Source organism: Theropithecus gelada, chromosome 7b (genome assembly GCF_003255815.1).
Source record: "Theropithecus gelada isolate Dixy chromosome 7b, Tgel_1.0, whole genome shotgun sequence".
Lineage (NCBI taxonomy): Eukaryota > Metazoa > Chordata > Mammalia > Primates > Cercopithecidae > Theropithecus > Theropithecus gelada.
In genome coordinates, this window is record NC_037675.1 from 30,069,130 (window position 1) to 30,094,461 (window position 25,332).

A 25,332-nucleotide genomic window follows, 5' to 3' on the forward strand; every position below is an offset into this window, starting at 1 on the left:
AATTCTTCATGTTATTTAGCATTGCTCACCCTTTTAACTCTAACTGTTCTTGTGGGTATATCATTGAATAGCATTATGATTTTTGTTTGTATTTCCCTGTTCATTAATGATGTTGAATATGTTTTTACATGTTTATCGTCAATTTGAATATTGTGTGTGTGCGCATCTGTGTGTGTGTGTGTGTGCACGCATCTGTGTGTGTGTGTGTGTGTGTGTGTGTGTGTGTGTGTGTGTGTGAAGTGCCTGTTGAATTTTTCTAGCCATTTTTAAAATTGGGTTATCATTTTATTTTGGTTATAGTCCTAAATATGTTGTGGATTTGGGTCTTTTGTTAAACTGTGCATTGCAAATTGAGCTTTTTCTGGCTTATAATTTGTCCTCCACTCACTTAATGGTATATTTAGATAAACAGAAGTTATTGACTTTTGTGAAATCTAATTTTTTTATTGAATGAATAGTATTTTATTTATTTTATGTCTTATATAAAACATTTGCCAAAGTCATAGAGGTAATTTCCTTTGACATCTTCTAGAAGAGTATAGTTTTAATTTTCACATTTCCTTATGTTCCACCCACTTTGAACTAATCTTTGTATATGGTGTAAGACGGAATAATTCAAGTTTTCTTTGCAGATACCAATCAATTCGCCATCATTTATTTGGAAAGACTGTACTCTTCCTTCCTAATGGTGGGAGTGCTTTGGGTAAATCCAGTACTAACACTACACTGTCTTAATTATCATAACTTTTTTTTTTTTTTTTTTTTTTTTGAGACGGAGTCTCACTCTGTCACCCAGGCTGGAGTGCAGTGGCCGGATCTCAGCTCACTGCAAGCTCCTCCTCTCGGGTTCACGCCATTCTCCTGCCTCAGCCTCCCGAGTAGCTGGGACTACAGGCACCCGCCACTTCGCCCGGCTAGTTTTTTTTTGTATTTTTTAGTAGAGACGGGGTTTCACCGTATTAGCCAGGATGGTCTCGATCTCCTGACCTCGTGATCCGCCCGTCTCGGCCTCCCAAAGTGCTGGGATTACAGGCTTGAGCCACCGCGCCCGGCCTATCATAACTTTATAATAAGTCTTAATATCTGGTAGTTGAAATCCTCTGGTGTTATTACTATTCTTCAAAACTGTTTTGAATATTTTGGGTTCTATGCATTTCCACAGAAATATTAGAATCAGTTTTTAAATTTCTACACAAGAAACCTTCTGCAATTTTGATCGGGAATCTATTGAAAGTTAGGTCACTTTGAGTGACAATTGACACAGTATTGAGTATTTTAACCAGTAAAGACACATATTCCATCATTTAATTAAGCCTTCTTTCTTTCAATAGTGTTTTGTAATTTTTAGTTTGGAGGCCTTACATGCTGTGTTAGATAAATATATTTTTAAATCCCACAAGATATTACTATTATTGATTTAGACTTCTATATTCATTGGATTGATCAATAGTTTTACTCCTTTTGTTTTTTATATTTCTTTTTGTAAGCTTTTACTTCTGTCTTACTGAAGAATTTCCTTAGGTTTTCCTTTAAGATGCATCTTTTCAGTTTATGAGTATGTATTTACTTAACCTTTATTTATGAGGAATATTTTCGGTTAATATAATTCTAGATTGAGACATTTAAAAAAGGGTAATTTCATTGTCCTATGCTTTCCATTATAACTGTTGAGAATAAGCTATTAATCATTCTGTTACAGTTTTGAATATGATATATTCATAGTATCTGGATTATGAATAGTCAAAACCTCCAGATGCTTTTAAGATGTATACTTTGATTTTAAGCAGTTACAATATACTGAAGTGTGGTTTTCTGTATATTTATTTTATGTCTCAGTGTCTGTCTTCAGTCTTGGAAAATTCTCGTCTATTGACTGAATATTCCTTTTATATATTATCTTTCTTCTCTTTTTCTGATACTTCATTTGCATATACTTTAGACATTTTACCATGTCCCATATGGTTTTTATGTTGTTTTCTGTATTTTACATTCTTTGTTGTCTCTGTGCTTCAGTTTGGATAATTTTTCCTAACCCAAATTTCTGTTCACTAACCCTCTACCCTGCAGAAGTTATGTCCTGTTTAAGAAATCTTTACCTAACTCAAGTTAATTACAGCTAATCCTTCATTCTGCAGAAGGTAAAACAGTTAAAATAACTTAGTCTATGATTAAGTTATCAACTGAGTTCAGAATTGCTTATTGTTATTTTTCCAGCCTTAGAATATTCATTTGTTTATTGTACCCAGACTAGATTTTTGCTGAAAATTTCAACAGGGTCTCCTATTTTCTTGAGCGTGTAATTTACATTTACTTAAAAACTTGTCTAAAAACTCTAGTATCTCATTTGCCTGAGTGTCTAATTCTATTGTATGTTTGTTCTCTTAATTTTGGGCCCTTTGATTTTTTTGTCCTGGTGGTATACTTGAAAACTTTATATTAAATGTTATAGGTTATGTATAAAACATTGCAGAGATAATCTGGGCCTTAGGATCAGACTAATGTAATCTTCCTCCAGAAAATATTCTAATTCTGGCAAGGCAGTCAGGCTAGCAGCAGATTGTCCTAATCCAGTACAACTATTGGCCTCCCTACCCTATAAAAAAGCTTCACCTTCTAGGCTAGAAGAATATCACACTGTAATTAAGATTCAGATAATTTGTAGCTGGGTTTTGGTCTTGTGAGAGATGCTTTATTTCTGGTGTGCCCTTAGTACTTGAGCATATACTTTTAGAACCCCAACCAAAAGATTAGAGATAAGTGTCCCTTGATGGGCCTTAAATTCCAATTTTGTTTCCTCAGTCCCATGATACCTCCAATATCTCTGACAAGCTTCTTAGTCTCTCAGCTGCTTATTGGTAGTTGACAAATGCCTCAAGGGGAAAAGCAGTGCTAAATACAAGGCTTTCACTGCTTTCTGTCTCTCCAAGGTATTGACTCCTCAAGTCCTAACTGCTTTGATTGCTCTCCAATGTCCTAAAACACACACACACACACACTATACAGTTTTTCTTGTAGTTCTTGGTGGAAGAATTAATTGGTACAAGATACTTTATCATCATCTAAATAAAAATTCAATGCATAATACTTAAAGTGTGGATATATCCATCTATTCAACCCCAAAGGTCCAAATTAGAAGGACAGAGAAGGAAGGATTACAAAGAATGAAAAAAATAGAAGGGTAGAAGAAATAAAGAAATAGAAGGATTTAAAAAATGCAATTAGGTGAACACATTAGCTCTCTGACAACAATAGATGAAAAAGTTTTTATAAGAAAGTTTATGCCTAATAAACAGCATGTGATTATGGAAAATGTGTGTTTGGAACAGGTATTGAGTCAGTTTAATACGTGAAAAGAGAGACATATTGTGAGAATGATCAGGAATAGTTCTGAAGAGGAGATGACTATTCAGATGAGGCATAAATTCTAGTAGAAGTTGTACACATGAAAAAATGTAAAATTTATAGTTGCTTGAAAGCTTTATTTTTCTAGAAAGAAAAGAATAATTTCAATATTTCAAAACATTATGCCTACAAGAGTTTGAGATTTAAATTGCCATACACCAGTTAAACTTAAAATCTTAGGTTTTATCTTTTCATTGATCAGTCAAATTTGGCATTTACTTTAATTTTCATTTCTGTTCTGACCTGAACATAAGACTGGCATACTGAATTTAATTGCACTCAGTTTAATTGCTCCTCGATTTTTGACTCATTATTTGAGTTGAATAAGTCAACATTTTAGAAGTGGGCAGGGAGCACTGATAAATGAAACACTGAACGCATGTCCCTTAGCTGTATACTGAATTGGACAGACAGCATTGATTGAGGTCAAATTTGACTCTACACATTTTTACATATTTGGAAACACATAAAACATTAATATTTACTTTTCTTGACTCTATTCTCTTTGCTGATTATCACAGTGATGCGAATATTGTATATCTTACTGATATGTGACCAGTGGTAGATGTGAGCGCTAATGCAGAATGTGCCCTACCGACATATAAATGTGTCTGCGCTACTAAAGAATATAGTGAGGTTTCTAAACCCCTGATCAGTTTTTAGACTTTTTTCTTGTATCTATGTTCATAAATTGGAAGAAAACAAGATAATACATTTATAATTACATGATTAGTAAGAGTATAACTGAATTTTGAGTATAACTATGAAAGAATTGAGGGACAACTTGATAAAGCAATTTATTAATTTAACTGGTTGCTGTAAAAAGAACAGTAATCAGTTAATCTTCACATCCAATGGGACTGAATTACCAGATTTGAATCAAATGTTGTTTAAAAATGGAATGACGATTAAAAGTACTACCTGATGAAGAAGTTTGTAATACTTGGGAAATTATCTATAAGTTTATCTAGGATTGTTCACGATACTTTAATACAATCGGAGTGACTTAAAGGATTATCTTCTTGGCTTTGGGCAAACAGATGTCAATGCAAAATCCAAGAATTTCACTTATATGAGACTGAATTGAATTCATATTTAGCAATAAATTGGAAACCTTTAGATCAAAAAACTAATACACATATGTGAACATCTCTTTGTCAAATACTAAAATTCTTCAGTGAAAAATAGTGAAACTTGTGAAATAGGGTGCTAGCTTGAAATAAAATAATCTCCACACATTTTAAATTATTCTTTTTCTGTGTGGACTGTCAACAAATATTTCTGAGGACAAGTGATGTGTGTGTGTGTGTGTGTGTGTGTATGTGTGTTTGCTTATTCAGATGAGGAACAGGCAGACAAGATGAAAAGTTTATGTAAAAACATTTTTATTGATAAACAAGAGAACGCAAATGCACAAATTTGGGCTAACTTTTCACAAGTCAATTCTAATCATTGATGAGAATACTTTGTTGTTGTTGCTATTGTTATTAATGCATGTCTTCGATGCAAATTCACCCAAGTTTTAATATCTTCCTGCTCTTGTTAAGCTTTACTACACACAACAGAATTAACTTTTTCTTTCCCTTTGAAATACTTATCTTTAGATTGGTCATGCCTATCACATGCAGCATTGTTCATATGAGAATCATGGTATCAATTCTTTTCAAAAACCTCTCCTTTTATCCCACTGTCAATGGATAACACGGTATGGAATCTGTGCAAAGGGAAACTCCAGAAACCAAATTCTTCTGGATGCTAACAATGCTTCCCCTGGGCATAGTGAGAAGGGTCTCAATTAACCTCCTCTCCATGTTCTAACTAGACACAGGAAGCCCTTTAGCCACCAGCCATGGAGTTTCATTAAGACCACTTCACTGGATGTGTAACAAAGCTCCTTCTAGGAAGCAAATGAGAAACTCTAGTCAGATTGTAGAATTGCCCAAACATTCGGGTCCCTGCTTTTACAAAGCAAAAATTGTGTAATGGCACCAGAGGCTCCTTCATAAGCTAAAAACCCTATGAAGCCACAAAGATCAGGCTAAAAGTCATGGAGTTTCTGATTGAAGCTGAAGTTGAATTGCCATTTCAATTCTTTCCTCAAGAAAAGTATTCAATTAATCTGCATGGATCTTTTTGGGAAAAAAAAATGTGTTCAAATGATTGCAAGGAAGGATGAATGAAACTTTTTTGTTTAAAAAAAAAAAAAAAAAAGACGCATTTTGAAACTTTTACTTCTCGGGCCCATCAGGGCTGGAAATTTCTCAGGCTTCTCTTAGTACACATAAAGTCATACAGAATCCTTTAGAACCAGTAAAACCTGAGGGAGAATTGTTAAGAAATTCACAGGGGTCATAAACCTGTACCAAATAGGCCTTCCTTCTCTTAATCAAACTTCAAAGTGAGTCCCACTGTGGAGGGAGTCAGCATAAATTTCATTTACCTAAAAGTCCCTATTTCTTGTTAAGTCCTCTCCAAGGAAGGACAGAAGCTAAATGTTAACCAGCATAATTTAAGTCAGAAGCACTGATATCTTCTGAAGGTTAGGAATCCTGGAACAGTCATGGAAGCAAGGAAGTCAGCCAGTGCCTCACCTTATTAATAAAAAGAAAAAAAGAGAGTGAGGAAGATCAGGTTACAGCAGCTGCTTTACTGAGGGAGCTTTTACAGCATATTGCAAAATATCTCATGCCCTAACTCCTCCCCATCAGTTCTTTGGTGTATAGGGAGACCATCTACCTCCCCTTCCCCAGGAGCCAAGTGCTTACTTGGTATCAGTTCCATGCCCCTCTTCCTTTCTCAGGTCAGGGTGCAATATATATTATTACTTTTTAATTTTTACTCTTACGTAAGGTAGGAAAAGTAAAAGTGTTGTCCTACAGAGGACATACATATTGGTGATTTACTTTAGCAAGTAGAAATGTCATGAATATTAATCTGAAATTTTCTATGCAGCTTACATAATACATAACCCATGCTCCTTTCTAGCTTTTCCTCCTCATTCAGTTTATATCCAACATCTGAAAATGGATACTAACATTTTGAGAAAAATAGCTTCCTGGTTTTTGGCTTCCAGGATCTGTTCAATTTACAAGACTCCGTTATGTTCTACTCTGAGATATTTGCTTATGTAGAGCATTGGAGTAATAAAAAGACATATTGTTGAAGTATGTATTAAGACATTTTCAAGTTATTCATAGTGCTATGAAAATTAAATCCTAGCCCACACCTAATTTTCAGCTATTAAAAACTAAGCAGTAGTGTAACACTACCTTTCAGTTAGGGTTTTGACAATCCTACATAGCTACACAATAAATAAAAAACAAAAGGCATATGTAAACTATTTAAGTACAGGATGCTTTTATTCTTAAAACAAAAGATAAGTGTTAAATCATAAAAATATTTTATAAGTGCATATTTTTAAAATATGATTAAAAGGTATATATCATTTAATATAGCACATATTATGCCTTTTTTATTATAAACAGCAAGTAATCCATGATCACACTATTTTCCCTGAGAAAGGAAAAGATGCAGTGCATTCTGTTTGTAGAAACTAAGGTGATATCATGTGATGGACTTGCTCTGGTGATATACTTCAACCAGGGTGGAGAACCGCTATTTTTTGCCTTGCTGCTCCAGGAAACAAAATAATCCTATGCACTTTCTTAATTTTTTAAAATTTTAATTGACAGGTAATAATTACACATATTTATGGGATATATTGTGATGTTTCCATACATGTACACATTGTATAATTACCAGGTTAATTAGCATATCTATCCGCTTAAACATTTATCATTTCTTTGTAGTAAAAACATTCAAAATCCAGTCTTTTGGCTATGCTGAAATACACAATATATTATTATTAACTATCATTACCCTACTGTGCAAGAACACCAGAATTTATTCTTTCTATCTAATTGTAACTTTGTACCTGTTGACCAATCTCTCCCCATTTCCCCTGCCCCACCCCTCCCCAGCATCTGGTAACTACTGTTCTACTCTCTACTTCTATGAGATCAACATTTTTAAGATTCTGTATATAAGTGAGATCATGCAAGATCCTACCTGCTTTCTGTATTTGGTATACCTAAGTCTGTCAGTGAACTTCTCCTGGACAATCGCTATTGAATCAAAAGTCCTAATTGACTGAATTTACCATGTTGCTACCTGGTAACTTTAAAGCAATGGAAAAATAAATGACTGGGTATAAGCATTCTTTTCAGATGATAGTAAAATGCTAAGGTATTAGAGATGTTTTTTCACAATAAGAGTATTCCTTTTTTCTGGATCAGATACAGTAAACAAGAATCAAACACATGCAGAAATATGTAATTTAAAATTTTATGTTGCATTTCGTTGAAATGTTAACTGAATAATATTGCTTTGGCACATATGTTATATTCATGTCAATATGTTTCATATGCTAAAAAGATCTGTGCAAGAGTGCCTAGCCTTCCCTGTTTACAAAAGAACTAAACAGCTGTGTAAGTTCATGGAAGAAGAGAGGAATTGAATTAAGAAAGTTTCAGGACCAGTTGAAATATTCAACCACACATATCTCACGAATGCTGTGGTCAGCAAATAAAATATACTTTTGAGGTTAATATTCACTGGATGCTCTAACTGAGAAGAAACATTTAGTTGAACTAAATGTCAACTCTTTTGTTCTTTTTGTAAACCCATGTTAAATTTTTTCCATTTAGATTCTTTTTTAGACTCTATTTTGCCAACAGGTTAAACATATAGTAATATTAAACTTATAATAATATATGTACTCACTAAATTATGAACATTATGAAATGCATATTAATGTATGACACTTGAGTATAGGAAGAATACTAAGGCTTTTTGTAATGCTATATTTAGGTACAGATTCTTAAAGCAATTGCTAGATTTAAAACCATATAAATATCCACAGCAATGGAGGAAAAAGCCACTGGGAATATTGTAAAGGCCTGTTAACTTCTTATAAATGCTAAATTCTTTTGAATAGCTTTAGATTCAAATTTGGCCATAATATCTTAAACTTTTTATTGCCATTGTCTAATTTTAGTGAATATACTTTCTCCTTCTATTAGTCTCTCATCTTCGTAAATTATTTTTTGTCAATTCCTTAGCAAAAACAAAACAAAACAAAAAAGCCACAGCAGAAAGGACAGCTCAACCTATAATGTATTTAGAGAAGTTTGGAGCTTTTTTTCCATCAAAATGCCCTCTACCTTGACTGCTGTGGTTCCTGAAACCTACAGTAATGGATGAAATATTTCATTGCAAAGATTTTTTAAAAGTCTATGCTACCAGAAAAATACATTAAATACCAATGGTTTGTACTTAAATATTGCAAAGATAAAATGATTTGCATTACAAATCATGTTGGCTCTGCAGCAATTTAACTCAATATGTAAAGGTAATAAAGTTTATGCTATAGTTTCTTTATAAGCAGTATGTTCTTTTTTCCTGCATAGTCAAAGGAAAGTTAATTGCCTTTTTCATATGTATTACTAAATATGTAAAACGTATACTGCTTTGTAAGGAGTGTCTTTATAAATGCAACCTATTCAGACATTTTGGACAGCGAAAGCAGTAACTCATATCTTTGGATCTGAATAGCCATTTCTTGTTTGTGATCATATAGGATAGGATTTCCTAGCTGTTCAGTGCCTTTTTATTTCTCTGAAGTGATATTGGAAATGGAGTGCTTGAGATTTTTAGTTTATCTTGATACAAGCCAACATATTACTGCAGAATACTTTGGTTTTAATCTGAGAGCTAAATTACTATATCCTAGTAGATGTTGTGCTATCAAATTCTAAACAATGATGACAAGATAATTATAAATGGGACTTTATATTATTACCTAATACATCTTATTATCTAATATATCCCATATAAAGTTCAGATTGGGATAAAGGAAAATTGAAAAATTTACTGAGTGATATATTAATGGGGATATGAACATTTTATTTTTTGTTACCACTAAATATTGGGTAATTAATATGTCGATAGCATTGTGATATGCATAAATGGATATTGTTTTTTGTTACATTTATGATTATAAATGTTATTACAAATTTGAATCAGTTTATATTTCTGATTTTTAAAACACGAATTGGTAATAGCACAGATACATTTTGTTTTTATTTGCAGTAAGAATTTCATTCTATAAATATAACTGATAGAAAGCAATTTATCACATTTAAACACATGGATGAAAATGCTGCCACATACAGTGATTGGGACTTATTCTGAAACTAAATTACTTTAATGATGGGGGAGAAAACCCCAATGAGGAATTCATGAGGTAGAACCAGACAAAACTCTCCTAGACAACAATGAAAAACCTTTTAGGCACGAAGAAACTGTAATATAATGTGGCACTTGTAGGTACATTAAGATAAAAACATCCAGGAGCCAGTAAATTTTTTCATGCTGTCAGAGTATTCAACGATACATATGAGCTGTCGTACTTCAGCCATCAACAACCAAAAAAGCTTAGCATTTTAGAAAACAACTCTCCAACAGAAACAATTCAACTTCATACTTACAGGCATATGGATACTAACAGACTAAGTAAAATAGCAGTTGTCATCCTCTGAATCTTTACTACCTTTTTGCCACCTCTTTTTGACCAGAGCCCTATAGCCTATAGTCTCAATATTCTCCTTTTCTGTTTCAGAACACTGAGAGAGTGAGAGAAAGAGAAAGATGGAAGAGACAGGGAAATGAACAATGAATCGGAAAAGCCAAGTACTAAAGGGCAACAAGAGTGTGTGCCTCTCAGAAATCTTAGTGACCCTCTCAGATTCTGTTAGCATTGGGATTTACTACTGATCAATTGGGGAAAGAGAAGCAGAAAAGAAAAATACTGAGAAAAATGTGTGTGTGCATGACATTCCCCATGTTATGCTTTAATTTGCAGGAAATCCTACAGTCAGTTTGCATATAAAACATTAATATGATGTCATCTTCTGCACATGAAGTCAAAAGAATCCATGAATTTATTAAATGGAAATAAGAAGGCTCTATTAGTTTGGGCCTCCTAACCTCATTCAACCCCCACCAACACACACACACACACACACACACACACACACAAATGTTCTAATATTCAGAATTTAGGTTTCTGTAATGTTTAGTGTTAATTCTATTTTATGATTCTAAGTTCAAAAATAGGAACAAGTTTAGACTGGTGAGCTAGATAAATTCTATTAATGCAATTTCTTTTGTATTTCATAGGAATTCATTCAATATTCTTAAACTATAATGATATATATCTAACAATTATCAATGCTTCAACATTTTGCCCATTATGTCTTCCTTCCCTCTAAGAAAAGGCATTTCATACTTATTGTTTACTTTTCTTTGCAGTGTACTTTTACAAACACCAGTGTTTATAGATAAGGCATTCGTGAGATATGATTTCACCATGGGAATTTCAGTACAGTTGTTATACAACTAAAATTATATACGTGTGTGTGTGTGTGTGTGTGTGTATGTATATATATAGCCTTTATAATTCTCACTCTTCATGTATAGAAAGTTAACAGTGTATTTTTCTTAGAGCACGGGAGTGAATGGTTAGAACAGTTATGTAATAAATGCTTCATCGAAGTATATTTACTGATGCTGCGTATCAAGATGTAAGCAAGACACACTTCTTGTCTTCAAGAAGCATATACTTTACCAGGAAGAGAGATAAAATTTTTAATTCCTTGCTATTCAAAATTTGGTCCATAGACCACCATCTGGTTATCACCTGAGAGCTTCTTAGAAATGCAGAATCTCAGGGCATACCCCAGACCTACTGAATCAAGATGCATTTTCACAAAATCCCCAGGTGGTTTGTATGAACATTAGTGTTAGAGAAGCACCACTACAATTTGAATCTGAGTAGCGTTACTTCTATAATATCTAGGAGAAAGGAAGAGATGGAGAAGCTTGAAGAAGGAGGGGTGGCATCATGGGGAAGGAATACCCTGTTATCTGCACTTTGTTCTTCACAGAGAGAGACTGCTAGTCAGGCAACTTTTACTAGCAGAAAAATAAATGTTTTTAAAGAAATATATATTTTAAATGTTTTGGTTTACATAGCATTGGGGAAAACAGTCATATGAGGTACTAATATTTCAGTTTGACAGAAATACATTTATATAGACCCAGATGTAAAAGAAATTTTACCTTTTATTTTATTCATTGCAACTTTTGTAGGGGAAGAAGTTGGCCAGGGTGGCTTCTAAGAATAGTTTTGCCAGCTAATGTAATTCCTCAGTCATGAAGGTGGTGACAGTATAGGTAACCTTTCTACTTCAAAATCTCTTGCCAGATCATATCTAAGTAGAACCAGTTCTCATAAAAATATCATTTGGAAACTAAGGCATTTCAAATTATTTTCATGTGTTTGCAAAGCTTCAACTAGATATAGGAATCAAGAATGTCACAGCAAGCTAGGTGCAGTTGCTCATGTCTGCAATCCCAGCACTTTGGGAGGCTGAGGTGGGAGGACTGCTTGAACCCAGGAGTTCAAGACCAGACTGGGTGATATAGCAAGACTCCATCTCTACAAAAAAAAAAAAAAAAAAAATAGCAGGGCAGGGTGGTGTGCACCTACAGTCCCAGCTATTCAAGAGGCTGAGGTGGGAGGTTCTCTTGAGCCAGGAAGGTTGAGGCTGCATGACTAAGCCTCCACCGTGCTCCAGCATGGGCAAGAGCATGAGAATCTATCACAAAAAAAAAAAGGAAAAAAAAAAAAGAAACAATGTCACAGCAACATATTTTGATCAGGTATATTTGTGCACATGAACACTTTGACCACTATCCCTCTGCTTCTTTCCATTGCTTTAACCATCCAGGACACTGACTGTAACCAGAAGGGAGTCATCCTGGGAATTGGCCATATTTTCTATTTGCTTTGACTTTGCATATTATATCGGTGTGTTTGAACTTTATATCTTCCACATGAAATACCAAGTAAAGGACTCCTTCTGAAATGTTTTTTCTGAATGTGACTGTATGTACATATAAGTGACATGTAAGAATTATACATAAGGGGTGACAAAAATGTATATTAATCTATGATTCCATGGGTAAAATACAGATACAAAAGTAAAAACAAAGCCTTTACTTCACAGAGAACGTTGGGTATTAAATTATCTTGAAATAATTCTTGCTAGCTCTTAAGAGTACTGAATTTACTTGTGATACATTCTAAAAAGGCAGTGATCTTTTGTGATGTAATATTTGTTATTAGGAGCCAAATTAGGAAAACAAATAGTTACAAAAGAAAAACCTGTATTGTTGGAATTGTATCCAGTTGTTTTATTAATAGTGATTTGATATAATTAGGCATAAGCATTTTTAGCTTTTTCATGTCTTTTATTCAGTTTTCAGGTCCAGTTTTAACTGGGTTATAATTTGTTGCCACTGTTTATGTTTTACATCAGTTCAATTGGGGGTTTCTTCCTGGGATGAAAAAATTCAGAGATTTGCTTGAACACAAAAACTGACTCTATAAATTAGAAAAGCTTACGAAGCTTTTACATACCATATAAGAATATCTTATAAACATCCCAATTTATTTTCTAACAAATTTTAAATGTCTCAATAATTAATATATGATATTTCTAAATATCAAGTCCAATTAATCTTCTTCTGAATTACAATCCCACTATTTGATACTTTTGTAGGATTTTTCTAAGCAGTGACTTTTATTGTAAATATATGATTAGCATTCATTCAGATGATACAATAGGCTTCATAAATTTCTCTTCTGCAAGTGCCAGTCATAAATTTGTTAAAGTTAAAATCTCTCCATTTATATTTAGCTAATAATTGATGCTTGTTCAACCGGGATCTATGCAGCAAAATATAATCCACTTCAAGAGTTTTCTGAAAAGGGAGTTTAATGCAAGGAATTAATTGCAAAGGTGATGCAATATCTGAGAACAATAGGTAAGAATAGTGTGACCTATAGATTAACAATATCCTTATACCCGGGATCACCTTTGAAGATACAACTATGCTGGGCATATACTGTGGAGGCTGGAATCACAGAAGAGACAAACTGCTTAAGGAGGATTATTCTAACCACTTCCCTTCTCCCGCCCTCCATCTTCCACTTTCCATTGACTGACCCAAGACAGAAGTCAGCTGACTTAGGAGCACAAGAAAACTAGCCTTCAGGGACCAGAAGGTTGAGGAATGGATTTGCTGGCCAACAGGCTCAAGATCTGAAAAATAATCTTCAAGGGTTTTATAAACACATGTAAAAACTCAAACTTTAAAAGCAATTTGTGGCAGTAGGAATGCATACTTTGCCCTCAAACCTAGCCCTCCTTAGAAATCTAGCACCTGCATTTTTCGTTCATCAAAGAGGGCAGTGACTAGCAAAGAAATCATAGCAGAAAGAGAATTCTATTAATCAAAGCAATTTCTGGTGAAAGGAGGCATGGAAATCTCTAAGCAAGTTATAGAAAGAAAGCTACACTGTTCGAACCTCTGAATTGAAAACAAAGCTTCAGATGATAACTATATGATTTGACAAAGATACCTCAAATTGCTCAGGAAAATCTCTTTCTTTAGAGTAATGTTTCAGGCTATTTAAAACAGAATCTCAGTCGAGGAACTAAACAAAGATGCTAGGATTGGACATAGAAGACAGATGAATTTGGCTGTTATCCATGTAAGCATAGAAGCCAAAATTATGCTGACTAAAAATGGAGCCAAGCGATGTCATATAGATTTGAAAACGATGTTGTGCCAAGGAAGATGTTAATGTTTTTCAATTTGCAGGTTTAGTAAGGATCATAAATTGTTTGATTTCTTAATCTAGTTTATGTATCCTAAATATCTCTGCAACTTTGCAAGGCCCTAATTTATTTCCTTTAAAAAAAAAAAATTCTAGATTTGACAGTTTGGTCTACATTTCAAGGCTGGTTAGATGGGAGGTATGTCCTGGTATATTAGTTAATTTAGGTATATCTTACTGATTTACATTGCATGAATTATCAGATGCTATTGACTCATTCAAGTAAATATATTTAAAAATTACACCTTTTGCTTATACTAGTAATTGGGTCAGTCATGCTCTTGAAGGAGGCACACTGGGAGCCATGCTTTACCAGGGGCAGAGGATTCAATGGACTCTTTCTGTTTTCTGTTCTTTGTGCTCTGTAATTGAGATGCAGAACAAAGGTAATCTTTGCTTAGCGTAATAATGGAGGATGACTAGACCAACAAAAGATATGTCAGAATCATTTGCAAGGGTGAAACTTATGAGTGTATTTGTGAACCTGCTTGAAAGCTCCAATGCACATGTGTCTGTACACTATTCGGGGCCTATTAACGTTTCCTAATATTTTAAATCTCTGAAATTATTGTTATAACATTTGGTATTCTTGGGTAAAAAATGATGTTTAACTATAAAAAGAATATTTCATCAATGATTTAAAAATTGCCATTATTTTCTTTATAAGTCTATGAATGACAACAAAAATAATTAAAATTTTCCAGAAAATAAACTTCATAATTACTAATATTATATAATTAATTATATAAATAATTATAATTATTGTATATATGAGAGTACTAAAGGTATATAAAATGGAACAAAGCAGCAGAATTTTGAAAGTAACATGACAAAATAAATGGGATTAGAAAAATATGTGTGTGTGTACTGTAGTTTGTTTTTATTGTTAGCAAATGCAAAACAACCCAGAAAGTACCACTAAATGTTCAAGTTATATAATGCAGTGGTAATAATAATAATATACACCAACATATTTTGTAATTATTATAAAATGATGCACATGCAAGTTATAGTTATCTCTTTCGAGCCTAAAAATGCCCAAAAGAAGGAAAAACATTCAATTCTGTCATTTATTTCAATTGTTCTACAATCAGAAAATCTAGCTAAGATTTGGAACCAATCTAAGTGTTCATAAATGGATGAATGGATAAAGAAAATATGGTACACATACACAATGGAGCACTATTCAACCATAAGAAAGAATGAGATGCAGTCAATTGCAATAACTTGAATGGAACTGAAGATCATTATGTTAAGTGAAATAAGGCCGGAACAGAAAGACAAACATCATATGTTCTCACTTATTTATGGGATCTAAAAATCCAAACAATTGAACTCATGGTCATAGGGAGCTGAAGGATGTACCGTTTCATCTGAAAATAGACCTTTAAGCCTTCTCTTCCACTTCCCCAAATCCCTGTTGTTAATGAGGCTTTATTACTATATTTCACATTAGTAGAATTCAAACCACCTATCAGGGGTTGGGTTCCCCAATTTAAGAACCTGAAACCTACCTCAAAGTCTTAAGATACCATCTAAACCATATCTGCTATTATCTACTTATCTTAGTCTATTCGGGCCACTATAACAAAACACCATAGAATAGGTGGTAGGTAAACAACAGAGAATTATTCCTCAATTCTGGAGGCTGGGAAGTTCAAGACCAAGGTGCCAATAGATTCAGAAGCCCTACTTCCCGATTCATAGACAGCTGTCTTCTCAATGTAACCTGACAAGGCCAAAGGCCAAGGGAACTCTCTCAGGCCTCTTTTGTAAGAGTGCTAATCCCATTTATGACAGCTCCACTCTCATGACCTAATAATTACCTCTCAACAGTCCTACCTCCTAGTAACATCACCTTGGGTGCTAGGATTTCAACATATGAATTTGGGGGAACATAGATATTCAGTCCATAGTGCTGCTCCTTATCAACTTGTAGTTAATAAGGACAAAGTATATCAATGTTACCAGACCACATCTCTGGATTATTCAGACAGTCTGCTATTTCTGTTTATACTACCAGACCTGAGAATATTTCTGGTAATGTCTGTGGTCCTAGCTTCTTGTCTTGCCCATCTTCTCTCTCATCCTGTCTAATCATTTACCAGTCAATTCTTCCAGTTTCTCACTTGTTGCAGCTCTCATTCCTACTGACTTCTGCTTTGGGTCAATTGTGTGAGTATACCATCAGCAAGCTTCTCAGCGTTTACTCACCCTCTGTTACCTCATCTGGCTGAGCATCCCTAATTGTACAGCGAAGGTACAGGCTTGGAAGGCATGAAAATGTTGGCATATAGAGAGGTGTCAAATACTTAGGGGTGACAAGAGTGCTGCGTTTAGAAGACAAATGATGGGAAATAACATTGGTCCTGTAGGTGGGGGCTTCTTACAGAATTGAGGGCCGTCTGAATCTAAAACTTGTGCTCTTCAGTGTTCATTATTTTCCCCAGCTGGCCTGTTAAACATCATCTATTAAAAAAATCTATAATCCCTGGGCGTGGTGGCTCACGCCTGTAATCCCAGCACTTTGGGAGGCTGAGGCGGGCAGATGACGAGGTCAGGAGATCGAGACCATCCTGGCTAACATGGTGAAACTCCATCTCTACTAAAAATACAAAAAAATTAGCCGGGTGTGGTGGCGGGTGCCTGTAGTCCCAGCTACTCAGGAGGCTGAGGCAGGAGAATGGCATAAACCCGGGAGGTGGAGCTTGCAGTGAGCCAAGATGGCACCACTTCACTCCACCCTGGGCAACAGAGCGAGACTCCATCTCAAAAAAAAAAAACAAAAAACAAAAAACTATAATCTAGTTTAGAAGCTAGCTTACTCAAAGACACAGAAGTCTGCTCTACCAAAGGTTACAATGCAGGCATTGCAAACTTATCTACAAAGACTAGACGATAACAAAAGTCTGTAACTCTGTTATATTCAGTGATACAGTAGCTCCAATATAAATATGGAGCTTAAAAATCTGGAGAATGGACGTACCATCTAAACAGGACCACAGATTGTTGTTATGGGAAACGACAACCAGCATTACCTGATAGTCTCCTTTCACAGAGCTCCTGGAAGGTCATTCTAGAAATCCTGGAAATCCAGATGTTAGTTACAAACAAACATTTAAAACTGGGCCACGCACTGAGAAACAAATAAATGTCTGTACTCCATATTTGATTCCCCATGAGGCAGTTTACAGCCTCTGTTAGAAGACTTAAAGCATTTCTTTTTCTGAGACTAGACAAACAGCTTAGTCCACAACTGAAATACACTTTAAAACAGCGGCAAAAACAATCGTGCTGCTTAAAATCCTTCAATGGCTTTGAACTCTGATTGATGTGAAATTCAGCATTCTTCATAGCCCAAGTCTTCACATGATCTGGCAACTTCCCAATTCCCCAGCTTCTGGGCAAGCTGCTGTCCTCTTTGCTTGCCACTGTCCACCTATAACAATCTTCTAGCTTCCACCGTCCACCTATAACAGTCTTCTAGCTTTTCAGAAATGTTAAGCTTTTCCTGTCTCAGGTAGTTTTACATTATTGCCTCTGCTTAGAATGCTTTTCCTCTTCTTTTTAACTGTTGAAATCTTTTTCTAGTTTTAAATTTCTTATTGATGCACAATATTTGTACTTATTGAGGAGGCACATGTGATTTGTTTACATGCATAGAATGTGTATGGATCAAGTCAAAGTATTTAAGATAGGCATCATCTAAAGCATTTATCATTTCTATGTGTTCCAAACATTTCAAATCCTCTCTGCTTGTATTTTGAAATATATACTACATTGCTGCTAATTGTAGTCGCCCTATTATGCTATAAAACATTAGAACTTACACCTTCTAACTGCTTGGTACTCATTAATCAATCTCTGTTTATTCCTCCCTCCTCCCCCATCATCCTTCTCAGCCTTTAGTAACTGTCATTCTATTCCCTACCTCCATGAGATCAACGTTTTTTGCTCCCACATGTGAGTGAGAAGATGAAAGATTTGTCTTTCTGTGCCTGGTTTATTTCACTCAACATAATGACCTACAGTTCCATCCACACTACTGCAAATGACATGGTTTCATTCTTTTTTATTACTGAATAGTATTCCACCATAAATGTAACATATGTACATACACACACACACACACACACACACACGTGCACACATGTTCTATAGCTGTCCCCACTGTCCTATAGCTCCATAAGGACAAGGTCTGTCTTCATGGAGTGGTGTGCCTTCCACACAGTTCGTACTCATGATTAGTTGAATAAACAGTGGAGGGATTTATCTCTTTCTAAATTCTGCATTGCATTTAGCATTTCTTGGGAGATTTAAACACGTCAGTTTATGTAACATGGTTAGCTTGGTGCTCGGGATATAGTAGTGGCTCAATTAAATGTTAGAAATAATTAGATGTGTGTTTCAACTTCCCTGATCAGAAACAGAAAATAAAAATGATGACACAAAAATGCAACTTATGTTTTATAATGTGATTTTCATGACATCTTAGAGTGGATTTGCCAAAAAGCAGACCCTGAGGCAGGATGTAAGTGCAAGGTGATAAGCCTAGGAAGCATAGTCATGGAATAGGAAGGTGAGCCTGGGGAAAAGAGGCAAGCCAGCAAAGGGCATGTTAATTGAGTAGATCACCAATGGGCTCAGTTCTGCATGGGGACCCTCTGAGGGACTGTGTTGAACCTAATTTCAGAGTTGTCCCATGAATGAGCAAGAAAGCTAGCTTATTTATGTATCACCTTCTGTCCCTCACTGGCTGAGAGTTGCTCTTCGGAGCTCCCTGCAACTAAGGAGTGTCAGACGAAAATCTTTACGCCTTTTTTTTTAACTGATTGATTTAGCTCTGTCTTTTTGCCATGATCTTTGAAGTTCTTTTTAAGAATCACATGTGCTTTCTTCATAATAAATGTTTATCTTTGCTAGAATTATCTTAAATGTGTACAATATTTTTGTAAGGAAATTTGGTAATGTGTAGCAAATAAACAAATGCACTTTGATCCACATAAGTCTACGTCAAGATGCTTTTCCTAAGGCAATAATTATGAATATGTGCTAATATTTTTGTCTTATTTTACAAATTTAATAATTCTTGTAGACATTTAGAAAACACTGAAAATATGTACAAACAAAGTTATCAGCACTGCCACAACACAAAAATACTATTTATATTAGAAATATTTTTTTAAATTGAAATGGCACTATATATGCTGGAATTTTCTACATTTTTAAACGATGAACATTTTCTCATGGTTTTAAATACTTTTCATAAAGTTCATTAGTAATAATGTATTGTCCTAAAGGATCCTGAAGCATATTTAAACAGAACATACTAAATTTTCAACAGATACGTAACGGTTCTGTAACTTTCTATCTAGGGCTTGAGTACACAACAAATGGGGGTGGGGAAGGACAATTAAAGAAGAAGGGAGTTAGTGTCAAACCAAAATATTTATTTCCTTAATAAATAGTTCAGGTCGACTCTAGATGTTTATCGTGATTGGGGGTCTCAGGTAGTCTCGGTTAAGCAGCCTCCCCTGAAGCAATTTCTCTTTGGTCTGATTCATGGGAAACATGGGTCTTAGACACCATTTGCCACTCCAGTGGTTTATTTTGGCAGTGCTTTTACAAGACACAAGAGCAGGCTGGTGGCATGGACTAGATATAATCAGATAGTCAGATGACCAACTGACCAGGAGGGTCTCCATTTGGAGACCATTTTCAGAATTTGGGGAATTCTTTTCCTTTTCTTATACCTGTATGCAATCTAAGTCAGTTTCCAGGTGTGTCTTTCATAAAGGGAATTTAAGCCTATTCTTGTTAGGGTGAGCTTTGTTTTAAGGTTTATAAAAGTTGCAGCTGTGCTGAGATGAAGTTGTCTTCTGGAAATCCCCCACTGAGTTTCATCATACTGTTAAGTGACATGTAGTGTCATCCCTGCAAGACACTTGAGTGGGGCTTATGGCTATCATTCATCTCACAGCCATGGACGTCTCTTGTAGTGTACTGCAATATTTGTGTTATAATGCTCTTGGTGCCAAGCCTACATGCCCTACAGTACTTCAGTGGTTTTATTTTGATGTATTTCCATGACTGCCTCCTGTTCCCTCTTCAACTCCACGTTTTGTCATTTCCCATACCAATGGCAACTCAGCATATGGTATAAAGACATCCATACTCATTTTGTCTTATTTTGTACCTTCTACATTTTATGCACATTTCTGACTCCAACTTTTCCTACCCCTCTTTCTTCTAGGGTTAGTTCCTCCATCTTTGCTCTGGTTCCCTTTCTTTGTACATAGGAACGTTGATGCTCTCTAATCAGCATTTAAACTTGTGAAGTATCTTCTGTCTTAAAGCAAAAGAAATGCAAATTCTCTCATATTCAAGTTCTCTAGTCACTAACTCAATTGTGTTTCTATTCACAACAGAAAAATATTTTTTGGTTTCCTTATTATTTATTTATTTATTTATTTTTCTGAGGCCAAGTCTTGCTCTGTCGCCCAGGCTGGAGTGTAATGGCAGTCCGATCTCAGCTCACTGCAACCGCCACCTCTTGGGTTCAAGCAATTCTCCTGCCTCAGCCTCCCAAGTAGCTGGGATTACAGACATGTGCCACCACGCCAGCTAATTTTTGTATTTTTAGTAGAGACGGAGTTTCACCATGTTGGCCAAGCTGGTCTCGAACTCCTGAGCTCAAGTGATCTGCCCCACTTGGCCTCCCAAAGTGCTGGGATTACAGGCATGAGTCACCAGACCCAGTTGGTTTTCTTATTTTTTAATTTTTTCAATTTTTAATTTTTATGAGTGCATAGTAGGTGTATCTATAAATGCGGTATATGAGATATTTTGATGCAGGCATACAACGTGTAATAATCACAGGGTAAATGGAGTATCCATCACCCCAAGCATTTATCATTTCCTTGTTTTATAAATATTTCAATTATAATTATTTTAAAACATGATAAATTATTGTTGCCCTGTTGTGCTATCAAATACTTGATCTTATTCATTCTATCTAACTATATTTTTGTACCCATTAACCATCCCCATTTTCCCTCCAACCCCCACCACCCTTCCCTGACTCTGGTAATGATCATTCTACATTTTGTCTTCATGAGTATAATTGTTTTAAATCTTAGCTCCCACAAATGAGTGAGAATATGTGTAGTTTGTCTTTCTGCAGTTTTTGAAAGAGATTACTCCATTTACTGTCCTCAATTTCTCATCTTTTACTCATTCCTCAACCTTTCATGATATGTCTGCTCCTGTCTAAGCAACCTGCTTCCAGCAAGGCCGCTAACCACACCCTTACACTGAAATTCAGTTGTAGCTGACAGCGTTTTTCATTCCTCTTGGCTACCATAATACTGTACTTCTTGTTTTTGTCTTTTTTTTTTTTTAAAGAGAAATGTAAAACTCAGTTTAATTTCAAGTTTGTATAGAGAATGCATGCCACAGTTTATATTTTATAAATACAACCTATCTTATTACAAATGCAAAATAAGAAAAAGTGATATGTTAGCTGTTATGAAGGGTGAAAACATTATATTAACTTCAAAAGGCTGCTTTCTGCATCTGCATCTATGTAATTTCATGATTCTCTACCAATTTCATTTACAGAAATAATCTCTATAGTCAAATTATTGTTCATTTTCATGCCCCCACATGGGAAGTGGTAGGGGAATATCTGTAGGAATACAATTTATTGTCTGTTCCTCCACTCAGAAGTAGCCCTGTGTCTGTCCAGTCTACACTCAGAACTTTGTCTTCATGAGTAGCCAGATCATAGAGAGGAGCCTTACAACTTCTTGTATCTCACAGCTTAACAATGTTATCTAAAGATCCTGAGATCAGCGCTGTTCATAAGTAGGAGACCATTTTACTGTTGTCACATAACCGGTATGTGAGGTTAGGGACAGCGACACCAAAGAACCATCTTTAGTTTGGGGATCCCACAGTCTGATATGCCTATCTGTGCTTCCAGATGCTAAACATTTACAAAGTGGAGTATAGGAAATACAATTAAACACTTTATTTCCTGTCAAAGTTGACTTAAGACTGCCAAACTCAACATCCCACACTCTAATTGTATGGTCCCAAGATGCACTGCAGATTTCTTCAGTATCTGACCACAGAACTGATGGTCTTCTTCCATATGGCCAGAGAGGGTCACTATGGGAGTCCTTGTTGGTTCCAACTCTTCTGTTTTCTGTTTCTTTCTTGGTTGATTTGTGGACTCCTCCATCTCATCTTCTTCATCTGTGGGGACTGTAGACAAGATCTTTAGCATCTTATCCCAGGAGCCACTACAAAATTTAGTTCCTGTGCCATCAACAGCTATAGAATCTACACTTCCAGCATGACCTCTACAGCAGTGTAGGGCTTTCACTTTGTTTCTCTCTACATTCCACTCCCATAAGAGAATAGTCTGATCCATAGACGCACTCAATAATAAGCAGGACAAGCTATCTTTTTTCACCCAGGCCACATCTTTTACAACATCCGTATGTCCCACAATTGTCATTATTGACTTTCCTTCCAAGGACCAGATCCAAGAAGTCTTGTCATAAGAACCAGTCAAGATCCATTCCTCTGCTCCTTTAATTGAACTGATCCAGTCATCATGGAACATGCATTGCTCTGGCTGGGGTGCAGTATACTGCTCGTTTCTATTTCCACAGCTTCTTCTGATGAGATGTTCTCCAGTTCCATGTGTTTGAACAAGGGCATTTGCAGAAACTGGTCCTTAATAAGGAAATCAAACTCCACGTTTGTGGAACTCATTTTTGTCCTTTAGTAGTTTATTGATGATGTTACTAAGGTCAGCAATTTCAGAGGTGGTAGGGATTGAGAAGGGAACATCATCTAAGGCATCTTTCTTGTCATTAGTGTAGAAGCGTGTTTGGAGCTGAGCCATGGTGAGGAGTACACACAAGACTTGCCCACGGAAACGTACGGGTTAGTAGACCCACAACAGGGAGCTCCTGTCTTTTGGGACTACAAAGAGGCAGCTCAAAATTAGACTGCACAGGTAAGCGAGGAGCTGCAATCTAAGCCTGGACTCTGCTTTCTCCTGTTTTTGTTTGTCTTATTTTGTTTTGTTTTGTTTTGTTTTGGGCAGGCTCTAGCTTCTGAGTTCCCTTTGTATACTCTTGATCTCCATATATTTTATGATTTCTTCCTCTGCCTGCCCCTTACATCTTTCTGGTCCTCAGGAATCAGTGCAAGGCCCCTTTAAGTCTCATTTTACACATGTTACTATACTTTCAAAACTTCAGCTCTTAGTTGTTTGTTAATGACTCCAACATCTGTAATCCTATCCCAGTTGGTTTTTCTGAGCTCCATGCACATCTATTCATTCATTTATTCTTTCATTCAAAAGAAAAATCTCCAGTGAGTGCCTGTTCTGTGCAAGCAAGTTGCTACATGCTGAGAACACCATGATGAACAAGGGACAAAAGCTTCCATGTTGGTGGGGAATATAGCCAACAAATAAGTAGGCAAATAAATAAACAAAGGGACTAAGAAGCTGCTCTGGTCAAATAATTAGGGAGATAGTTTGGATAGACTGTGCTTGAAGCTGAGAAGAGTTAAAACCAGGTTAAAATGCCTGTTCAAGAAGATCCCATGATGAAACAGCAAACTCAAATGCTTTGAGGCAAGAAAGAAGTTGATGGGTTTGAGGAAGTAAACAGAGATCCAAGCCTGAATATGGTAATTAGAGTAGGAGTAGTAGGATATGAGGCTGAAGAAGTGGGTAGGAATCACGGAAGGGTTTGTGGGCCATAATCTGGAATTTAGGTTTTACTTCAAAGACAATGCAAAGCCACTGAATCATTTCTGGCAAGAGAATAATACTTTATTATTATTGTTCTTAAGTATTTTATTCTTTTTAAGAGGTTTAAGTATTTTATATTCATAACAACATTGAGAGAAAGGTACAGATATGTCCCCATATACCCTCTGTCCCCCAAAATGCATAGGTACATTAAAATAAAAACTTTTTATTTAAGTAAAATTCAGGTAGAGAAAACTACAGATGCCACTGAGTGTTTGTACGTTTTGTAAGTACATCCATGTAACTAGTATCTGGGCCTAATAATGAAACACTACTCCTATCCCAGATGTCCCCTCATGTTATCTTCTAGTCACTACCTGTCCCCTGCTTAGAGTAAGCACAATCCTGATTTCTAACATGGATTAATTTCATCTGTTTTGTACTTTATATGAATGATATCATACAGTATGTGCTATTTTATGTCTGGCTTCTTTCTTTCTACATTCTGTCTCTGAAATTATCCTGTGTCATTTTGTCTAGTGGTATTTTCTTCATTCCCATGCTGCAAAGCAGTCCATTATGTGAGTATTCTGCAATTTATTTATCCATTCAAATGAAAATGGGCCCTTGAGTAGTTCCCAGTTTGGGAAAATTATAAATACTGCTATTATAAACAATCTAGTACACGTCTTTTGTTGAACATATGCATTCATTTGTTGGAAATATACATAATAGTGGATTTGGGGGTAAAATTTTATGCATCTGTTCACTTTTATTAAAATCTATCCATTTTATGGAAAGATTATAATGTATGTGTACATATGGATGTATATTTAAATATACACAGATATATGTGTATATATTTAATTATTTATTTGGAAAATATTTCAAATGTACAGAAGAGTTGCAATAATATTTTAGAAAATATCCATATCCCTTTATTTAGAATCAAATATTGCTAATAATTTGCCCCATCTTCTTTGTCATTTGCTGTCTTTATTTATATAACTTTTTTTTTTTTGTACCACTGAGGGTAACTTGCATACATGATTGTATTAATCCATTCTCATATAAAGAACTACCTGAGACTGATTAACTCATAAAAAATAGAGATTTAATTAATTCACAGTTCTTCATGACTTGGGAGGCCTCAGGAAACGTACAATCATGCCAGAAGGAGAAGCAAACACATCCTTCTTCATGGAGAAGGACCAAGCAAAGAGGGAAAAGCCCTTTATAAAACCATCAGATCTCATGAGAATTAACCACGAGAACAGCAGCACAGGGGTAACTGCCCCCATGATTCAATTACCTCCCACTAGGTCCTGCCCACAATATTTGGGGA

At 35.4% G+C, this 25,332-nt stretch overlaps 1 pseudogene across 1 annotated transcript; it reads right to left on the bottom strand.

Moving 5' to 3' along the window:
• Window positions 1-21,588: 21,588 nt before the first annotated feature.
• Window positions 21,589-23,275, bottom strand: LOC112628780 (annotated as a pseudogene). The gene has a single exon (XR_003120480.1). The product of XR_003120480.1 is annotated as a ribosome biogenesis protein WDR12 pseudogene (transcript).
• Between the last annotated feature and the right edge of the window lie 2,057 nt (window positions 23,276-25,332).